The sequence below is a fragment of the Dendrobates tinctorius genome, unplaced genomic scaffold (assembly GCF_039654945.1).
Source record: "Dendrobates tinctorius isolate UK_male_01 unplaced genomic scaffold, ASM3965494v1 ptg000189l, whole genome shotgun sequence".
Taxonomy (NCBI): Eukaryota; Metazoa; Chordata; class Amphibia; order Anura; family Dendrobatidae; genus Dendrobates; species Dendrobates tinctorius.
Genome location: NW_027361856.1, coordinates 7,145,984 through 7,166,554, shown reverse-complemented (window position 1 = coordinate 7,166,554; position 20,571 = coordinate 7,145,984). Strand labels below are relative to the sequence as shown.

Genomic DNA, 20,571 nt, shown 5'->3' with positions numbered 1-20,571 from the left:
AAGTATGGAGAAAGTGTGGTACAGCTCATGATCCAAAGCATACCACATCATCTGTAAAACACGGCGGAGGCAGTGTGATGGCTTGGGCATGCATGGCTGCCAGTGGCACTGGGTCACTAGTGTTTATTGATGATGTGACACAGGACAAAAGCAGCCGAATTAATTCTTAGGTATTCAGAGCCATACTGTGTGCTCAGATCCGGCCAAATGCAGCCAAACTGATTGGTCGTCATTTCATACTACAGATGGACAATGACCCAAAACATAAAGCCAAAGCAACCCAGGAGTTTATTAAAGCAAAGAAGTGTAATATTCTTGAATGGCCAAGTCAGTCACCTGATCTCAACCCAATTGAGCATGCATTTCACTTGTTAAAGACTAAACTTCAGACAGAAAGCCCCACAAACAAACAGCAACTGAAAACCACCACAGTGAAGGCCTGGCAGAGCATCAAAAAGGAGGAAACAGCGTCTGGTGATGTCCATGAGTTCAAGACTTCAGGCAGTCATTGCCAACAAAGGGTTTTCAACCAAGTACTAGATATGAACATTTTATTTACAATTATTTAATCTGTCCAATTACTTTTGGTCCCTTTAAAAACAGGGTGGCACGTTAAGAAGCTGAAACTCCTAAACCCTTCATCCAATTTTAATGTGGATACCCTCAAATGAAAGCTGAAAGTCTGAACTTCACCTGCATCTGAATTGTTTTGTTTAAAATTCATTGTGGTAATGTCTAGAACCAAAATTAGAAAAATGTTGTCCCTATCCAAATATATATGGACCTAACTGTATCGTGAGATTTTGAGTTTAATCCTCCTTTCATCAGCAAGGGCATTGAAGATGAAACGTGGATGGGTCTTTCAGCATGATGATCCCAAGCTCACCGCCAGGGCAACGAACAAGTGGTTTCGTAAGAAGAATATGAAGGTCCTGGAGCGGCCTAGCCAGTCTCCAGACCTCAACCACATAGAAAACTTTTGGAGGGATTTGATGGTCGTATTGCCCAGCATCAAGCCCAAACCGTCACTGCCCTAGAGGAGATCTGCATGGAGGAATGGGCCAACATACCACCCAACAGTGTGTGCCAACTTTGTGAAGGTTTACAGAAAACATTTGATCTCCGTCATTGCCAACAAAGGATATATAGCAAAATATTGAGATGAACTTTTGTTAATGACCAAATACTTATTTTCCACCATAATATGAAAAATAAATCTTGGCAGCATCAGACAAGGTGATTTTCTGGATTTGTTTTCTCATTTTGACTCTCATAGTTGTGGTCTACCTATGATGTCAATTACAGGCCTCTCATGTTTTTAAGTGAGAGAACTTGCACAATTGGTGGCTGACTACATTTTTTACCCCACTGTAGAAACAGGAAAGGAGAAGTGGTACTGTATATAGTGTATATATACATGACAGGAGACATGGTATTGTGCAGTGTATATATACAGGACAGGAGGAGTGGTACTGTATAGTATATATAAAATGAAGAAGAATGTCCAGCTCAACAGCGTAGTGAAAAGCAGAGTTTTTTATTCCCTACAAACACATTCCATACAGAGGATAAAACATCAGCACGACACCTTAAACATGGTCAGATCAACGCGTTTCTGGAGACCAAGCTCCCTTAATCATGAGCTGGACATTCTTCTTCATTTGGATTTCCCACGCCCTGACACAGCAGGTCCGTGCTCCAGGCATTACCAAGATGCAGAAGCGGTGAGCTGGAAACTTTGTTTTCTCTGTAGTGTACACTCACTGGCCACTTTATTAGGTACACCTGTCCAACTGTGTGTTAAGACTTAATTTCTAATCAGCCAATCACATGGCGGCAACTCAGTGCATTTAGGCATGTAGACATGGTCAAGACAATCTCCTGCAGTTCAAACCGAGCATCAGTATGGGGAAGAAAGGTGATTTGAGTGCCTTTGAACGTGGCAAGATTGTTGGTGCCAGAAGGGCTGGTCTGAGTATTTCAGAAACTGCTGATCTACTGGGATTTTCACGCACAACCATCTCTAGGGTTTACAGAGAATGGTCCGAAAAAGAAAAAAAATCCAGTGAGCGGCAGTTCTGTGGCCGGAAATGCCTTGTTGATGCCAGAGGTCAGAGGAGAATGGGCATACTGGTTCGAGCTGATAGAAAGGCAACAGTGACTCAAATTGCCACCCGTTACAACCAAGGTAGGCAGAAGAGCATCTCTGAACGCACAGTGCGTCGAACTTTGAGGCAGATGGGCTACAGCAGCAGAAGACCACACTGGGTACCACTCCTCTCAGCTAAGAACAGGCATCTGATGGCTACTTTCAGCAGGATAATGCGCCATGTCATAAAGCTCGAATCATCTCAGATTGGTTTCTTGAACATGACAATGAGTTCACTGTACTCAAATTGCCTCCTCAGTCACCAGATCTCAATCCAATAGAGCATCTTTGGGATGTGGTGGAACGGGAGATTCGCATCAGGGATGTGCAGCCGACAAATCTGCGCCAACTGTGTGATGCCATCATGTCAATATGGTCCAAAATCTCTGAGGAATGCTTCCAGCACCTTGTTGAATCTCTGCCACGAAGAATTGAGGCAGTTCTGAAGGCAAAAGGGGGTCCAACCCGTTACTAGCATGGTGTACCTAATAAAGTGGCCAGTGAGTGTATATATACAGGACAGGAGAAGTGGTACTGTGCAATGTATACACACAGGAGTGGTATTATGCAGTGTACAGTTGTGCTCAAAAGTTTACATACCCCTGCAGAATTTTTGCTTTCTTGGCCTTTTTTCAGATAATATGAATGATAACACGAAAACTTTTTCTCCACTCATGGTCAGTGGTTGGGTGAAGCCATTTATTGTCAAACTACTGTGTTTTCTATTTTTGAATCATAATGACAACCCAAAACATCCAAATGACCCTGATCAAAAGTTCACATACCCTGGTGATTTTGGCCTGATAACATGCACAGAAGTTGACACAAATGGGTTTGACTGGCTACTAAAGGTAACATCCTCACCTGTGACCTGTTTGCTTGTAATCAGTGTGAGTGCATAAAAGCTGAGTGAGTTTCTGGGATCCAAACAAACTCTTGCATCTTTCATCCAGCCACTGAAGTTTCTGGATTGTGAGTCATGGGGAAAGCAAAAGAATTGTCAAATGATCTACGGGAAAAGGTAGTTGAACTGTATAAAACAGGAAAGGGATTCAAAAAGATATCCAAGGAATTGATAATGCCAGTCAGCAGCGTTCAAACTGTGATTAACAAATGGAAAATCATCAGCTCTGTAAAAACAAAAACACGGTTAGGTAGACCAACAAAAATTTTGCCCACAACTGCCAGGAAAACTATTCGGGATGCAAAGAAAAACCCACAAATAACATCAGCTGAAATACTGGACTCTCTGAAAACTAGCAGAGTGGCTGTTTCAAGAGACAAAATATGGAGGCACCTGAAGAAAAATGGACCTCATGGTCGAGTCGCCAGAAGAAAGCCATTACTGTGCAGATGCCACAAAGTATCGCGCCTACAATACACAAACAGCACAAAGACTGTCACGGATTTAGGAATATATAACCAATTTGTCACGAAATTACATCCTGACGTCATGAGATATACAAACCAAAACTTTTGTTTCCACCTTCAGCTCCAATTAGGAACTTTCAGCTCTCTGGCGCCCCATTACCCTCAGGGAAGTAAGGGAACTACACCTATGATAAGTAGTCGCCAGAAAGGCTGCCTTGTCGCGTACTGGTTATTGGGCACTCTGCAGTGAGGACGGTATGTATATCACCAGCCCCAGGCAGGGAATATACATATAAACCCCGGATCCATCACTGCCAGGGTTCCCCAATACCACCAGGATGCTATGCTGCCACCAGTTCCTAGTTTGATACTAAAGCCTATATCGGGTCAGGAACCAACCGACAGGTACATGATTTGGCGCAGAGTATGTGTCGGTTCGATCATAGAGCAAGAAGAACGAAGATAGTAAATTTAGAAAATTTATAAGTTTACTCCAGAAAATATAGGAAGTGTTTACATAAATACAAAAGATATTACAAAGGAGACAAAATACAGTATATACAGACAGTTACAAATAAAAGGGATTCAAATAAGAAACTTACTCTCAGTCTCAGATATGACGTGTTGATAAAGGGGAGGGGAATTACCAAAGAAAAGATTCACTAAACAGCATAGATGGTAGTTGTCGTCCCGAGGTCTGAACACCTCTCAAAAAGGTTGTTCCTGTTTTATAGTTTGTCCCAAAACCAAGGGACTCCTTCCTTGCTGACCTCACTTGGTGGGCTGTGTTCAAGGACGTACGCTCCTTTTGAAAAGTTATTAAAACTCCTATTTTTCCATATCTTTGGCTGGGGGGTTCACAGAGTAATGACAGGGGCATTACCTTTTTCCCTGCGATGTGACAATTCTTTTGAGACTAAATATGAAATGCCTGCGTGTTACTGGGCCGCAGAAACTGTTTTCCCGGTCTCTGATGGCCGCATCGGCTGCAAAACGCTGCCGCACGTAGCCCAAAATCCCCTGATTCTGGAAATATATTTTTCCTGTCTCTGGGATTATTGTGTTATTAAATTCGACCTGGAATAGACAAAGGAAATGGTGGCGGAAAAAATAAACACACTTAACTGGCCAGCTGCAATAAAAGTGATCATCTGCTAAAGGGGGGGGGGGGTAGTGGATAGAATTTCACAAAGGCAGAGAGGGGAGGGCTGAGGCTGCAACGGGGAGGGGAATCGATGCTGTGTGGCTGCATGTGAAGCCCAGTGTTACAGCACACAAACCAAATGGCGGTGGGGAAGCAGGAGCTCTGTGTGGTACTTAGGATATTAGGAAATATCTCATTTTCCTGACAGAGACAAGCCTCAAAAATTCTGGAACAAGGTAATTTGGAGTGAGGAGACCATTTTTGGCCACAAACATGAACGTTACATTTGGAGAGAGGTCAACAAGGTCTATGATGAAAGAAACACTATTCCTACTGTAAAGCACGGAGGTGGATCACTGATGTTTTGGGGATGTGTGAGCTACAAAGGCACAGGAAACTTTGTCAAAGTTGAAGGAAAGATGAATGCGGCACGTTATCAGCAAATAACAGGAACTGGAGGCATTTTGCCCAGAAGAGTGGGCAGCTTTGCCATCTGAGAAAATAAAGAACCTCATCCACAACTACCACAAATGACTTCAAGCTGTCATTGATGTTAGAGGGAGCAATACACGATATTAAGAAATGGGGTATGTGGATGTTTTGGGTTGTCATTATGATTTACAAAGAGAAAACACAGTAGTGAGACAAATAAATGGCTTCCCCCAACCACTAACCATGAATGAAGAAAAAGGTTTGGCGTTATCATTCATATTCTCTGAAAAAAGGCCAAGAATGCAAAAATTCTGCCAGGCATGTAAACTTTTGAGCACAACTGTATATATACACAAGACAGAAGAGGTGCTGTAGAGTGTATACAGTATATGCAGGACAGAAGGGGTACTGTGCAATGTATGTATACATGACAAGGGTATATGGTACTTTGCAGTGTGTATATACAGGACAAGAGAAGTGGTACTGTGCAGTGTGTATATATACAGGACAAGGGAAGTGGTACTGTGCAGTATATATATACAAGACAGGGTAAATGGTACTGCTGACACCGTTCCCACAATGGCTGTGATGTGGGGTTGAGACACGTGATGCCCGGCACCAATCAGCGCTGGTGTCACTGTCTCTGCCTTAGGACAAACTGAACATGAAGAGGAAGTCCAGGATAAGCTTCTGCACAGGCCCAAGTGTGCGCATGCTCTCCTGCTTGCCGGCTCCGACAAGGGCCGCAGCCACGTGTGCTAGCATGAACGAACGAGGGCCGTGCTGACGCGGGCCGCTGAGGCCCTTTTCAGCACTTGAACAACACCCGACCTTCTTTCTACTCTTAGTACATCCCCCCATACACATACAGGTATGAGCGACACCTGGTCTTCGCTCTACTACTAATACATCCCCCATACACATACCAGGTATGAGTCACACCTGGTCTTCTCTCTATCCCTAGTACATCCCCCTATAAAGATACAGATGTGAGCAACACCTGGCCTCCTCTCTACTACTAATACATCCCCCCATACACATACAGGTATGAGAGACACGTGGCCTTCTCTCTACTACTAAAACAGGTGCTTCTTACAAAATTAGAATATCAAAAAGTTAATTGATTTCAGTTCTTCAGTACAAAAAGTGAAGCTCATTATATAGCGTCATTACAGAGTGATCTATTTAAAGTGTTTATTTCTGTTAATGTTGATGATTATGACTTACAGCCAATGAAAACCCAAAAGTCATTATCTCAGTAAATTAGAATACTTTATAACACCAGCTTGAAAAATGACTTAAAATCCAAAATGTTGGCCTACTGAAATTTATGTAAAGTAAATGCGCTCAATACTTGGTCAGGGCTCCTTTTCCATCAATTACTGCATCAATGCGGCTTGTCATGGAGGCGATCAGCCTGTGGCACTGCTGAGGTGTTATGGAAGCTCAGTCTGCTTTGATAGAAGCCTTCAGCTCGTCTGCATTGTTGGGTCTGGTGTCTCATCTTCCGCTTGACAATACCCCATAGATTCTCTATGGGGTTAAGGTCAGGCGAGTTTGCTGGCCAATCAAGCACAGTGATACTGTTCGCAAACCAGGTATTGGTACTTTTGGCAGTGTGGACAGGTGCCAAGTCCTGCTGGAGGATGAAATTTCCATCTCCAAAAAGCTTATCGGCAGAGGGAAGCATGAAGTGCTCTAAAATTTCCTGACAGATGGCTGCACTGACTTTGGCCTTGATAAAACACAGTGGACCTATACCAGCAGATGACATGGCTCCCCAACCCATCACTGATTGTGGAAACTTCACACTAGACCTCCAGCAGCTTGGATTGTGGCCTCTCCACTCTTCCTCCAGACTCTGGGACCTTGATTTCCAAATGAAATGCAAAACTTACTTTTATCTGAAAACACCACCTTGGATCACTGAGCAACAGTCCAGTTCTTTTTCTCCTTTGCCCAGGTAAGACGCTTCTGGCATTATCTATTGGTCATGAGTGGCTGACACAAGGAATGCGACACTTGTAGCCCATGTCCTGGATACGTCTGTGAGTAATGGCTCTTGAAGAAAAGACTTCAGCAGCAGTCCACTCCTTGTGAATCTCCCCCAAATGTGTGAATGGCCTTTCTTAATTCTTTCAAGGTTGCAGTTATCCCGGTTGTTTGTTCCCATTTTTCTACCACTTTTTCCTTCCACTCAACTTGCCATTAATATGCTTGGATACAGCACTCTGAGAACAGCCAGCTTCTTTAGCAAAGACTTTTTTGTAGCTTACCCTCCTTGTGGAGTGTGTCAGTGACTGCCTTCTGGACATCTGGCAAGTCAGCAGTCTTCCCCCATGATTGTGGAGCCTACTGAAACAGACCAAGGGACCTTTTTAAAGGCTTAGAAATCCTTTGCAGGAGTTTATTATTCTAATTTACTGAGATAATGACTTTTGGGTTTTCATTGGCTGTAATCCATAATCATCAACATAAACAGAAACAGAAATAAACACTTGAAATGGATGTCTCTGTTTGTAATGACTCTATACTATATAATGAGTTTCACTTCTTGTATTGAAGAACTGAAATAAATTAACTTTTTGATGATATTCAATTATTGAGAAGCACTTGTACATTCCCCACATACAGGTATGAGCAACACCTGGCCTTCTCTCTACTACTAATACATTCCCCACATACAGGTATGAGCGACACCTGGCCTTCTCTCTACTACTAATACACTCCCCACATACAGGTATGAGCGACACCTGGCCTCCTCTCTACTACTAATACACTCCCCACATACAGGTATGAGCGACACCTGGCCTTCTCTCTACTACTAATACACTCCCCACATACAGGTATGAGCGACACCTTGCCTTCTCTCTACTACTAATACACTCCCCACATACAGGTATGAGCGACACCTGGCCTTCTCTCTACTACTAATACACTCCCCACATACAGGTATGAGCGACACCTGGCCTTCTCTCTACTACTAATACACTCCCCACATACAGGTATGAGCGACACCTGGCCTTCTCTCTACTACTAATACACTCCCCACATACAGGTATGAGCGACACCTGGCCTTCTCTCTACCACTAATACACTCCCCACATACAGGTATGAGCGACACCTGGCCTTCTCTCTACTACTAATACACTCCCCACATACAGGTATGAGCGACACCTGGCCTTCTCTCTACTACTAATACACTCCCCACATACAGGTATGAGCAACACCTGGCCTTCTCTCTACTACTAATACATTCCCCACATACAGGTATGAGCGACACCTTGCCTTCTCTCTACTAAAACATTCCCCACATACAGGTATGAGCGACACCTGGCCTTCTCTCTACTACTAATACACTCCCCACATACAGGTATGAGCGACACCTGGCCTTCTCTCTACTACTAATACACTCCCCACATACAGGTATGAGCGACACCTGGCCTTCTCTCTACTACTAATACACTCCCCACATACAGGTATGAGCGACACCTGGCCTTCTCTCTACCACTAATACACTCCCCACATACAGGTATGAGCGACACCTGGCCTTCTCTCTACTACTAATACACTCCCCACATACAGGTATGAGCGACACCTGGCCTTCTCTCTACTACTAATACACTCCCCACATACAGGTATGAGCAACACCTGGCCTTCTCTCTACTACTAATACATTCCCCACATACAGGTATGAGCGACACCTTGCCTTCTCTCTACTAAAACATTCCCCACATACAGGTATGAGCGACACCTGGCCTTCTCTCTACTACTAATACACTCCCCACATACAGGTATGAGCGACACCTGGCCTTCTCTCTACTACTAATACACTCCCCACATACAGGTATGAGCGACACCTGGCCTTCTCTCTACTACTAATACACTCCCCACATACAGGTATGAGCGACACCTGGCCTTCTCTCTACCACTAATACACTCCCCACATACAGGTATGAGCGACACCTGGCCTTCTCTCTACTACTAATACACTCCCCACATACAGGTATGAGCGACACCTGGCCTTCTCTCTACTACTAATACACTCCCCACATACAGGTATGAGCAACACCTGGCCTTCTCTCTACTACTAATACATTCCCCACATACAGGTATGAGCGACACCTTGCCTTCTCTCTACTAAAACATTCCCCACATACAGGTATGAGCGACACCTGGCCTTCTCTCTACTACTAATACACTCCCCACATACAGGTATGAGCGACACCTGGCCTCCTCTATACTACTAATACACTCCCCACATACAGGTATGAGCGACACCTGGCCTCCTCTCTACTACTAATACATTCCCCACATACAGGTATGAGCGACACCTTGCCTTCTCTCTACTAAAACATTCCCCACATACAGGTATGAGCGACACCTGGCCTCCTCTATACTACTAATACACTCCCCACATACAGGTATGAGCGACACCTGGCCTTCTCTCTACTACTAATACATTCCCCACATACAGGTATGAGCGACACCTGGCCTTCTCTCTACTACTAATACACTCCCCACATACAGGTATGAGCGACACCTGGCCTCCTCTCTACTACTAATACACTCCCCACATACAGGTATGAGCGACACCTGGCCTTCTCTCTACTACTAATACACTCCCCACATACAGGTATGAGCAACACCTGGCCTTCTCTCTACTACTAATACATTCCCCACATACAGGTATGAGCGACACCTGGCCTTCTCTCTACTACTAATACACTCCCCACATACAGGTATGAGCGACACCTGGCCTCCTCTCTACTACTAATGCACTCCCCACATACAGGTATGAGCGACACCTGGCCTTCTCTCTACTACTAATACACTCCCCACATACAGGTATGAGCGACACCTTGCCTTCTCTCTACTACTAATACACTCCCCACATACAGGTATGAGCGACACCTGGCCTTCTCTCTACTACTAATACACTCCCCACATACAGGTATGAGCGACACCTGGCCTTCTCTCTACTACTAATACACTCCCCACATACAGGTATGAGCGACACCTGGCCTTCTCTCTACTACTAATACACTCCCCACATACAGGTATGAGCGACACCTGGCCTTCTCTCTACCACTAATACACTCCCCACATACAGGTATGAGCGACACCTGGCCTTCTCTCTACTACTAATACACTCCCCACATACAGGTATGAGCGACACCTGGCCTTCTCTCTACTACTAATACACTCCCCACATACAGGTATGAGCGACACCTGGCCTCCTCTATACTACTAATACACTCCCCACATACAGGTATGAGCGACACCTTGCCTTCTCTCTACTAAAACATTCCCCACATACAGGTATGAGCGACACCTGGCCTTCTCTCTACTACTAATACACTCCCCACATACAGGTATGAGCAACACCTGGCCTTCTCTCTACTACTAATACATTCCCCACATACAGGTATGAGCGACACCTTGCCTTCTCTCTACTAAAACATTCCCCACATACAGGTATGAGCGACACCTGGCCTTCTCTCTACTACTAATACACTCCCCACATACAGGTATGAGCGACACCTGGCCTCCTCTATACTACTAATACACTCCCCACATACAGGTATGAGCGACACCTGGCCTCCTCTCTACTACTAATACATTCCCCACATACAGGTATGAGCGACACCTTGCCTTCTCTCTACTAAAACATTCCCTACATACAGGTATGAGCGACACCTGGCCTCCTCTATACTACTAATACACTCCCCACATACAGGTATGAGCGACACCTGGCCTTCTCTCTACTACTAATACACTCCCCACATACAGGTATGAGCGACACCTGGCCTTCTCTCTACTAAAACATTCCCCACATACAGGTATGAGCGACACCTGGCCTTCTCTCTACTACTAATACACTCCCCACATACAGGTATGAGCAACACCTGGCCTTCTCTCTACTACTAATACATTCCCCACATACAGGTATGAGCGACACCTTGCCTTCTCTCTACTAAAACATTCCCCACATACAGGTATGAGCGACACCTGGCCTTCTCTCTACTACTAATACACTCCCCACATACAGGTATGAGCGACACCTGGCCTCCTCTATACTACTAATACACTCCGCACATACAGGTATGAGCGACACCTGGCCTCCTCTATACTACTAATACATTCCCCACATACAGGTATGAGCGACACCTGACCTTCTCTCTACTACTAATACACTCCCCACATACAGGTATGAGCGACACCTGGCCTTCTCTCTACTACTAATACACTCCCCACATACAGGTATGAGCGACACCTTGCCTTCTCTCTACTACTAATACACTCCCCACATACAGGTATGAGCGACACCTGGCCTTCTCTCTACTACTAATACACTCCCCACATACAGGTATGAGCGACACCTGGCCTTCTCTCTACTACTAATACATTCCCCACATACAGGTATGAGCGACACCTTGCCTTCTCTCTACTAAAACATTCCCAACATACAGGTATGAGCGACACCTGGCCTTCTCTCTACTACTAATACACTCCCCACATACAGGTATGAGCGACACCTGGCCTTCTCTCTACTACTAATACACTCCCCACATACAGGTATGAGCGACACCTGGCCTTCTCTCTACTACTAATACATTCCCCACATACAGGTATGAGCGACACCTTGCCTTCTCTCTACTAAAACATTCCCAACATACAGGTATGAGCGACACCTGGCCTTCTCTCTACTACTAATACACTCCCCACATACAGGTATGAGCGACACCTGGCCTTCTCTCTACTACTAATACACTGCCCACATACAGGTATGAGCGACACCTGGCCTTCTCTCTACTACTAATACACTCCCCACATACAGGTATGAGCGACACCTGGCCTTCTCTCTACTACTAATACGCTCCCCACATACAGGTATGAGCAACACCTGGCCTTCTCTCTACTACTAATACATTCCCCACATACAGGTATGAGCGACACCTGGCCTCCTCTCTACTACTAATACATTCCCCACATACAGGTATGAGCGACACCTGGCCTTCTCTCTACTACTAATACACTCCCCACATACAGGTATGAGCGACACCTGGCCTTCTCTCTACTACTAATACACTCCCCACATACAGGTATGAGCGACACCTGGCCTTCTCTCTACCACTAATACACTCCCCACATACAGGTATGAGCGACACCTTGCCTTCTCTCTACTACTAATACATTCCCCACATACAGGTATGAGCGACACCTGGCCTCCTCTCTACTACTAATACACTCCCCACATACAGGTATGAGCGACATCTGGCCTTCTCTCTACTACTAATACACTCCCCACATACAGGTATGAGCGACACCTTGCCTTCTCTCTACTAATACATTCCCCACATACAGGTATGAGCGACACCTGGCCTCCTCTCTACTACTAATACACTCCCCACATACAGATATGAGCGACACCTGGCCTTCTCTCTACTACTAATACATTCCCCACATACAGGTATGAGCGACACCTGGCCTTCTCTCTACTACTAATACACTCCCCACATACAGGTATGAGCGACACCTGACCTTATCTCTACTACTATCAGCGACAACTGGCCTTCTCTCTACTACTAATACACTCCTCACATACAGGTATCAGCGACAACTGGCCTTCTCTCTACTACTAATACACTCCCCACATACAGGTATGAGCGACACCTGGCCGTCTCTCTACTACTAATACACTCCCCACATACAGGTATGAGCGACACCTGGCCTTCTCTTTACTACTAATACACTCCCCACATACAGGTATGAGCGACACCTGGCCTTCTCTCTACTACTAATACACTCCCCACATACAGGTATGAGCGACACCTGGCCTTCTCTCTACTACTAATACACTCCCCACATACAGGTATGAGCGACACCTGGCCTTCTCTCTACTACGAATACACTCCTCACATACAGGTATGAGCGACACCTGGCCTTCTCTCTACTACTAATACACTCCCCACATACAGGTATGAGCGACACCTGGCCTTCTCTCTACTACGAATACACTCCTCACATACAGGTATGAGTGACAACTGGCCTTCTCTCTACTACTAATACACTCCCCACATACAGATATGAGCGACACCTGGCCTTCTCTCTACTACTAATACATTCTCCACATACAGGTATGAGCGACACCTGGCCTTCTCTCTACTACTAATACACTCCCCACATACAGGTATGAGCGACACCTGGCCTTCTCTCTACTACTAATACACTCCCCACACACAGGTATGAGCGACACCTGGCTTTCTCTACTACTAATACACTCCCTACATACAGGTATGAGCGACACCTGGCCTTCTCTCTACTACTAATACACTCCTCACATACAGGTATGAGCGACACCTGGCCTTCTCTCTACTACTAATACATTCCCCACATACAGGTATGAGCGACAGCTGGTCTTCTCTCTACTACTAATACACTCCCCACATACAGGTATGAGCGACACCTGGTCTTCTCTCTACTACTAATACACTCCCCACATACAGGTATGAGCGACACCTGGCCTCTCTACTAATACTAATACACTCCCCACATACAGGTATGAGCGACACCTGGCCTTCTCTCTACTACTAATACATTCCCCACATACAGGTATCAGCGACACCTGGCCTTCTCTCTACTACTAATACACTCCCCACATACAGGTATGAGCGACAGCTAGTCTTCTCTCTACTACTAATACACTCCCCACACACAGGTATGAGCGACAGCTGGCCTTCTCTCTACTACTAATACATTCCCCACACAGGTATGAGCGACACCTGGTCTCCTCTCTACTACTAATACATTCCCCACATACAGGTATGAGCGACACCTGGCCTTCTCTCTACTACTAATACACTCCCCACATACAGATATGAGCGACACCTGGCCTTCTCTCTACTACTAATACACTCCCCACATACAGGTATGAGCGACACCAGGCCTTTTTTCTACTCCTAATACATCCCCCAATACACATACAGGTGTGAGCGACACCTGGCCTTCTCTCTACTACTAATACATTCCCCACACACAGGTGTGAGCAACACCTGGCTTTCTCTCTACTACTAATACATTGCCCACATACAGGTATGAGCGACACCTGGCCTCCTCTCTACTACTAATACACTCCCCACATACAGGTATGAGCGACACCTGGCCTTCTCTCTACTAATACATTCCCCACATACAGGTATGAGCGACACCTGGCCTCCTCTCTACTACTAATACACTCCCCACATACAGATATGAGCGACACCTGGCCTTCTCTCTACTACTAATACATTCCCCACATACAGGTATGAGCGACACCTGGCCTCCTCTCTACTACTAATACACTCCCCACATACAGGTATGAGCGACACCTGGCTTTCTCTCTACTACTAATACATTCCCCACATACAGGTATGAGCGACACGTGGCCTTCTCTCTATTACTAATACATTCCCCACATACAGGTATGAGCGACACGTGGCCTTCTCTCTATTACTAATACATTCCCCACATACTGGTATGAGCGACACGTGGCCTTCTCAATACCACTAATACATTCCCCACACACAGGTATGAGCGACACCTGGCCTTCTCTCTACCACTAATACACTCCCCACATACAGGTATCAGCGACACCTGGCCTCATCTCTACTACTAATACACTCCCCACATACAGGTATGAGCGACACCTGGCCTTCTCTCTACTACGAATACACTCCTCACATACAGGTATGAGCGACACCTGGCCTTCTCTCTACTACTAATACACTCCCCACATACAGGTATGAGCGACACCTGGCCTTCTCTCTACTACTAATACACTCCCCACATACAGGTATGAGCGACACCTGGCCTTCTCTCTACTACTAATACACTCCCCACATACAGGTATGAGCGACACCTGGCCTTCTCTCTACTACTAATACACTCCCCACATACAGGTATGAGCGACACCTGGCCTTCTCTCTACTACGAATACACTCCTCACATACAGGTATGAGCGACACCTGGCCTTCTCTCTACTACTAATACACTCCCCACATACAGGTATGAGCGACACCTGGCCTTCTCTCTACTACTAATACACTCCCCACATACAGGTATGAGCGACACCTTGCCTTCTCTCTACTAATACATTCCCCACACACAGGTATGAGCGACACCTGGCCTTCTCTCTACTACTAATACACTCCCCACATACAGGTATCAGCGACAACTGGCCTTCTCTCTACTACTAATACACTCCCCACATACAGGTATGAGCGACACCTGGCCTTCTCTCTACTAATACTAATACACTCCCCACATACAGGTATGAGCGACACCTGGCCTTCTCTCTACTACTAATACATTCCCCACATACAGGTATGAGCGACAGCTGGTCTTCTCTCTACTACTAATACACTCCCCACACACAGGTATGAGCGACAGCTGGCCTCTCTACTACTAATACATTCCCCACATACAGGTATGAGCGACACCTGGCCTTCTCTCTACTACTAATACACTCCCCACATACAGGTATGAGCGACACCTGGCCTTCTCTCTACTACTAATACACTCCCCACATACAGGTATGAGCGACACCTGGCCTTCTCTCTACTACTAATACATTCCCCACATACAGGTATGAGCGACGCCTGGCCTTCTCTCTACTAATACATTCCCCACATACAGGTATGAGCGACCCCTGGCCTTCTCTCTACTACTAATACACTCCCCACATACAGGTATGAGCGACACCTGGCCTTCTCTCTACTAATACACTCCCCACATACAGGTATGAGCGACACCTGACCTTCTCTCTACTACTAATACATTCCCCACATACAGGTATGAGCGACACCTTGCCTTCTCTCTACTAATACATTCCCCACATACAGGTATGAGCGACACCTGGCCTTCTCTCTACTACTAATACATTCCCCACATACAGGTATGAGCGACACCTGGCCTTCTCTCTACTACTAATACACTCCCCACATACAGGTATGAGCGACACCTGGCCTCTCTACTAATACACTCCCCACATACAGGTATGAGCGACACCTGGCCTTCTCTTTACTACTAATACACTCCCCACATACAGGTATCAGCGACACCTGGCCTCTCTACTAATACACTCCCCACATACAGGTATGAGCGACACCTGGCCTTCTCTCTACTACTAATACATTCCCCACATACAGGTATCAGCGACACCTGGCCTTCTCTCTACTACTAATACACTCCCCACATACAGGTATGAGCGACACCTGGCCTTCTCTCTACCACTAATACACTCCCCACATACAGGTATGAGCGACAACTGGCTTTCTCTATACTACTAATACACTCCACACATAAAGGTATGAGCGACACCTGGCCTTCTCTCTACTATTAATACACTCCCCACATACAGGTATGAGCGACACCTGGCCTTCTCTCTACTACTAATACATTCCCCACACACAGGTATGAGCAACACCTGGACTTCTCTCTACTACTAATACATTGCCCACACGGTATGAGCGACACCTGGCCTCCTTTCTACTACTAATACACTCCCCACATACAGGTATGAGCGACACCTGGCCTCCTCTCTACTACTAATACACTCCCCACACACAGGTATGAGCGACACCTGGCCTCCTCTCTACCACTAATACATTCCCCACACACAGGTATGAGCGACACGTGGCCTTCTCTCTACTACTAATACACTCCCCACATACAGGTATGAGCGACACCTGGCTTTCTCTCTACCACTAACACATTCCTCACATACAGGTATGAGCGACACCTGGCCTTCTCTCTAGAATCATAGAATCGTAGAGTTGGAAGGGACCTCCTGGGCCATCTGGTCCAACCCCCTGCTCAAAGCAGGATTCGCTAAATCATCCCAGTCAGATGTCTGTCCAGCCTCTGTTTGAAGACTTCCATTGAAGGAGAACTCACCACTTCTCGTGGCAGCCTATTCCACTCATTGATCACTCTAACTGTCAAAAAGTTTTTTCTAATATCTAATCTGTGTCTCCTCCCATTCAGTTTCATCCCATTGCTTCTAGTCTTTCCTTGTGCAAATGAGAATAAAGTTGATCCTTCTACAATGTGACAGCCCTTTAGATATTTGTAGACAGCTATTAAGTCTCCTCTCAGTCTTCTCTTTTGCAAACTAAACATTCCCAAATCCTGCAACCTTTCCTCATAAGACAGGGTTTGCAGACCGGTCACCATTCTGGTCGCTCTTTTCTGAACTTGCTCCAGTTTGTTGATGTCTTTTTTAAAATTTGGTACCCAAAACTGGACACAATATTCCAGATGAGGTCTGACCAAAGAGGAGTAGAAGGAAATAATGACTTCACGTGACCTAGACTGTATGCTTCTGTTAATACATCCTAGAATTGCATTTGCCTTTTTTGCTGCTGCATCACACTGTTGACTCATATTCAGTCTGTGATCTATTAGTATACCCAAGTCTTTTTCACATGTGCTGTCACTTAGCCCTATTCCTCCCATTCTATATATGCTTTTTTCATTTTTTATTGCCCAGATGTAGTACTTTGCATTTCTCCCTGTTAAAAACCATTGTGTTAGTTGCTGCCCACTTCTCTAGTTTATTTACTCCCTACTCTACTACTAATACACTCCCCACATACAGGTATGAGCGACACGGGGCCTTCTCTCTACCACTAATACATTCCCCACACATAGGTATGAGCGACACCTGGCCTTCTCTCTACTACTAATACATTCCTCACATACAGGTATGAGCGACACCTGGCCTTCTCTCTACTACTATTACATTCCTCACATACAGGTATAAGTGACACCTGGCCTACTCTCTACTACTAATACACTCCCCACATACAGGTATGAGCGACACCTGGCCTTCTCTCTACTACTAATACACTCCCCACACACAGGTATGACCAACACCTGGCCTTCCCTCTACTACTAATACATTCCCCACACACAGGTATGAGCGACACCTGGCCTCCTCTATACTACTAATACATTCCCCACATACAGGTATGAGCGACACCTGGCCTTCTCTCTACTACTAATACACTACCCATATACAGGTATGAGCGACACCTGGCCTCTCTACTACTAATACACTCCCCACATACAGGTATGAGCAACACCTGGCCTTCTCTCTACTACTAATACACTCCCCACATACAGGTATGAGCGACACCTGGCCTCCTCTCTACTACTAATACACTCCCCACATACAGGTATGAGCGACACCTGGCCTTCTCTCTACCACTAATACACTCCCCACATACAGGTATGAGCGACACCTGGCCTTCTCTCTACCACTAATACACTCCCCACATACAGGTATGAGCGACACCTGGCCTTCTCTCTACCACTAATACACTCCCCACATACAGGTATGAGCGACACCTGGCCTTCTCTCTACTACTAATACACTGCCCACATACAGGTATGAGCGACACCTGGCCTCCTCTCTACTACTAATACATTCCCCACACACAGGTATGAGCAACACCTGGCCTTTTTTCTACTCCTAATACATCCCCCCATACACATACAGGTGTGAGCGACAACTGGCCTTCTCTCTACTACTAATACATTACCCACACACAGGTATGAGCGACACCTGGCCTTCTCTCTACTACTAATACACTCCCCACATACAGGTATGAGCAACACCTGGCCTTCTCTCTACTACTAATACACTCCCCACACACAGGTATGAGCGACACCTGGCCTCCTCTCTACTACTAATACACTCCCCACATACAGGCATGAGCGACACCTGGCCTCCTCTCTACTACTAATACACTCCCCACATACAGGTATGAGCGACACCTGGCCTTCTCTCTACCACTAATACACTCCCCACATACAGGTATGAGCGACACCTGGCCTTCTCTCTACCACTAATACACTCCCCACATACAGGTATGAGCGACACCTGGCCTTCTCTCTACCACTAATACACTCCCCACATACAGGTATGAGCGACACCTGGCCTTCTCTCTACTACTAATACACTGCCCACATACAGGTATGAGCGACACCTGGCCTCCTCTCTACTACTAATACATTCCCCACACACAGGTATGAGCAACACCTGGCCTTTTTTCTACTCCTAATACATCCCCCCATACACATACAGGTGTGAGCGACAACTGGCCTTCTCTCTACTACTAATACATTCCCCACACACAGGTATGAGCAACACCTGGCCTTCCCTCTACTACTAATACATTCCCCACACACAGGTATGAGCGACACCTGGCCTCCTCTCTACTACTAATACATTCCCCACACACAGGTATGAGCAACACCTGGCTTTCTCTCTACTACTAATACATTCCCCACATACAGGTATGAGCAACACCTGGCCTTTTTTCTACTCCTAATACATCCCCCCATACACATACAGGTGTGAGCGACACCTGGCCTTCTCTCTACTACTAATACATTCCCCACATACAGGTATGAGCAACACCTGGCCTTCTCTCTACTACTAATACATTCCCCACACACAGGTATGAGCGACACCTGGCCTCCTCTCTACTACTAATACACTCCCCACATACAGGTATGAGCGACACGTGGCCTTCTCAATACCACTAATACATTCCCCACACACAGGTATGAGCGACACGTGGCCTTCTCTCTACTACTAATACATTCCTCACATACAGGTATCAGCGACACCTGGCCTTCTCTCTACTACTAATACACTCCCCACATACAGGTATGAGCGACACCTGGCCTCCTCTCTACTACGGATACATTCCCCACATACAGGTATGAGCGACACCTGGCCTCCTCTCTACTACTAATACATTCCTCACATACAGGTATGAGCGACACCTGGCCTTCTCTCTACTACTAATACATTCCTCACATACAGGTATGAGCGACACCTGGCCTTCTCTCTACTACTAATACACTCCCCACATACAGGTATGAGCGACACCTGGCCTTCTCTCTACTACTAATACACTCCCCACACACAGGTATGAGCGACACCTGGCCTTCTCTCTACTACTAATACACTCCCCACATACAGGTATGAGCGACACCTGGCCTCCTCTCTACTACTAATACACTCCCCACACACAGGTATGAGCGACACCTGGCCTTCTCTCTACTACTAATACACTCCCCACACACAGGTATGAGCGACACCTGGCCTCCTCTCTACTACTAATACACTCCCCACATACAGGTGTGAGTGACACCAGATTCTTCATCTTTCATACGCAAGAAACATCCGTCCACTTCTATGCTCTTCTTACCCAACCGGAGCTCGGACCTGCCTTCCACACTCATCTTCCATTCCTGGTCCTAACACTTGTGTTCATGGTCCACATTGTTTGGTCAGGACTGTGCACACCCGATTATTCATAGATCCCAAAGTTGATTAATCCTAAGCAATGCTTGGAGGAAGGCAGAAAGATGATATTTGCCCACCTGAGAAACACATAAGAAATATAACCACAACTTA

At 46.0% G+C, this 20,571-nt stretch overlaps 1 protein-coding gene and 1 long non-coding RNA gene across 6 annotated transcripts in view; both read right to left on the bottom strand.

Moving 5' to 3' along the window:
* Positions 1-20,571, bottom strand: part of ENTREP3 (endosomal transmembrane epsin interactor 3) — a 42,371-nt gene that overhangs the window by 20,205 nt on the left and 1,595 nt on the right. The gene's annotated exons all lie outside the window — the stretch shown is intronic.
* Positions 1,954-20,566, bottom strand: LOC141055670 (uncharacterized). The gene is made up of 3 exons (XR_012221511.1): positions 18,918-20,566; positions 8,589-18,488; positions 1,954-8,220 (listed from the first exon to the last, which is right to left on the bottom strand). It is a non-coding gene; the product is annotated as an uncharacterized lncRNA (long non-coding RNA).